This window comes from Citrus clementina, unplaced genomic scaffold (assembly GCF_000493195.1).
Source record: "Citrus clementina cultivar Clemenules unplaced genomic scaffold, Citrus_clementina_v1.0 scaffold_5, whole genome shotgun sequence".
Taxonomy (NCBI): Eukaryota; Viridiplantae; Streptophyta; class Magnoliopsida; order Sapindales; family Rutaceae; genus Citrus; species Citrus x clementina.
In genome coordinates, this window is record NW_006262201.1 from 20331142 (window position 1) to 20334204 (window position 3063).

A 3063-nucleotide genomic window follows, 5' to 3' on the forward strand; every position below is an offset into this window, starting at 1 on the left:
TTCCTAATACGTTGGAGCATCATTGTCTTTGCTTTTTCAAACTTGGGTAAGAAACAGGAAACAGGGGCTCATTCAAAATTACTCACCCATCAATCACTTAATTAAAATAGACCAATTGGCCACTGGGTATGAAAACTATTTTCTTGTTCACTACATTTTGTAAGAAATAAACAATTCAGTTTGTTTAGCTGAACATAGAAACCCACCATGCAGTCATGAGGTTCTGTTTTATATATAATGAACCGTCTCTGATCAGTACGAGGTTTGTAAAAATTTATCAGCATTTTATCGGGTCCTTGAGTCAAAAGAGCTAGTCATCAGCAAAACTAGATTCTAGAATTTTTGGGGTCAAGTTCATACTTATCTGATTGGCACATTTCTTATCGGAAAGAAGAATGCAAGAGTAATAAAGATGATGATAATGGCAGAGTAGTAATAAAGATTAATATGTTAGCTAACTGGGTCAGTCGTGTGCCCATATTTCTATTTTCTCTTAAACAAATTTTGACTCCATCAAGAAAGCATGCAACAAAAATGAACCCATTAGTAAATAATTGATAAGCTAAGATAAATTGATACCTGATTAGAGTTTTGTTGGTGGGCCACCACAGACAGTTTAGGGTTACTTACCTTTTCATATTTAATTTGTCTGTTCTTCAATTTTGTATTGCCAACTCACTGCTTTAAATTTTTTGTTATTCAATTTGTTCCCACAAGCGTTGTTGGGTTATTCATTCCACGTGGCCATTATTTACAAATTTTTTATGTATAACAAAAAAATGAAGACTCATCGTCATAAAAGTGCATGAACAAATATTCAATTTGATTATTATTATAGAAAATAAATAAATTTCATTAATAGATTATGGTTATGTTAACGTTAGGGATTTGATGAGATGATCATGTAATTGACTAAACACATTCGCAAGACCAAGAACATGAATTAATGAGTTAAATTTTTAAAAATAATAATAATAATAATAAGAGTGGAAGTAAAGAATGTTATTTGCAATCATCAAACTGGAAAAAAAAAAGTTTTTTTTATCCTCTCTTTTCTAAGTAGTGAAAATGGTAATAGAATATGTCAATATGAGAGCTAATTATTTTCATTTGTTGGAAATATATTATCTAAAATCCTTCCTTTCATCCTTTGCTAGCTAGAATTGTTGGCTTGAGAGATAAGCTCTCATTACAAGCACAATTTTTTCTTTTTCTTTTTTTCAACATTTTAATTGAGACTTGAAAGTTCGCTCTCTTCTATGTTCTCAGTTTTAGGGTCTCATTTTCGTCAGTAATTTGTAACTTTAAAAGCGCTTTTGTTTATGAAATCTAGATACGGCTCTTTTGGGTCACACTGTAGGTGGACTTCACTTCAAAAGCTCTGTAGTTCATACAATTTGTCATTTCTCTTTCCTTCAGCACATAGAAGATTTTAGCCTTGAAATTTTTTCTTTTTTTGCTTTTGTTCATAAAATAGTAAGCAAAGAAGCTCATTCCGCGATTTAATCCTGCGTAAAACTTATTGTTAGCCACCATTACATGCTCCATATAATTGAAGTATGGTGGCACATGCTTGCTGTCAGATCAGTCACAAATGGACGGTCAATGAGAACCCGTACGGATTTATTCAACGGTCAAGATCCACGGTTTCCCAAAACACCTATCTTTCTCTTTTGCTTCTAGGTCCAGCTCGGTTGGGTCCTTTACAAGAATTAAGGAGACTCTCTCTCTTTCTACTTACAACTCCCTGACATCACCCTCTCTAATCTAGTCTCACTCTCTCCTTTTCCTTTCAATGAATCCTTTCTCTATTTATCTCTTCTTGCTTTAATTAAAATTAAATTCCATACTAGCTACTCTTGTGTAAGATATTAGACCTGGTAATATTTTTCCGTTTGTGGAAAACTGTATAGGGGAAATTGGAGGTTAAAAATAAAGAAAGAAAAAGGAGGAAATTGAATTGAAAGATTAGAAAATCCGATACAACATTTCAAATTTGAATAATTTTAAGTGATGCATGTGAAATTGTGATTGTGTTCTAATTATTTATAATTTGTATGTCTAATTCAGATGATTTAAGTAATTAATTTAATTGTTGTTTACTTAATTTTAACTTTGTAAAACCGTATTTTGTAATCATTATGAATATTATATTGACTTCACATGAATTGTGTGTAAATGCAGGTGTGATTCTAATTTTACATGAATTGTATGTATTAAAGTTTTGGATTGCCTTTATGTGCATTGGACTTCACAAAAGTTTATTGAATTGCCTTTTTTCTGTATTTGATGGTGTGATAGGGAAAACATTGGGTTGGTATATATTCTTTGTTACCATAGTTTTGTTTGTGGTCATTTTTTTCAAAGATAATGGGGCCTTCATGTGCTGCATTTTTTGCACACATGGATCCTCCGAATCGTTTAGTACTTGTGTTTTTTGGATTGCATGGATGAATATTGTAACGTGAAAAAAGAAAATCAATCAATATTGAGCACATCAAAAGCATTAATGTCCAATTTCTTTATGGGTTACATATTCCTCAAATTAGAAACAAGTGGCTGTAAAATACACAACTAACAAACACACTAACTACAATTCACTAACAAAACACACCTACTCTATTCCATTATTTGGACCCTCATATTTTATATTGCATCAGATTTTCCCCCTCTTGATAATCTTCAAGGCAAATGGCACACATCGAGTCTCCAATATATTGGTTCGAAGTTTCAGAAGTAAACACAAAACTGGGCAATGCGTTCACTAGACTTCTTCTTTGTTGCTATTGACTCTGCTCTTGCATCATCACAAGACTGGGTGGATTGGTTTAGGGAATATGACCCTCCATATGTGCACAAATAGTGAATGATGCTACCCACACCAAAGGTTGCAGCACCACCACTATTTAGCGTGGGGAGCATCATCTACTATTTGTGTATGTATAGAGGGTCATATTCCCTAAACCAATCCACCCAGTCCTGTGACACTTGTCTTGTGATACTTTATTATAAAGTATCATTAATTACATGTATTTGGGACATTTTCCGTATTTAACAGATAAG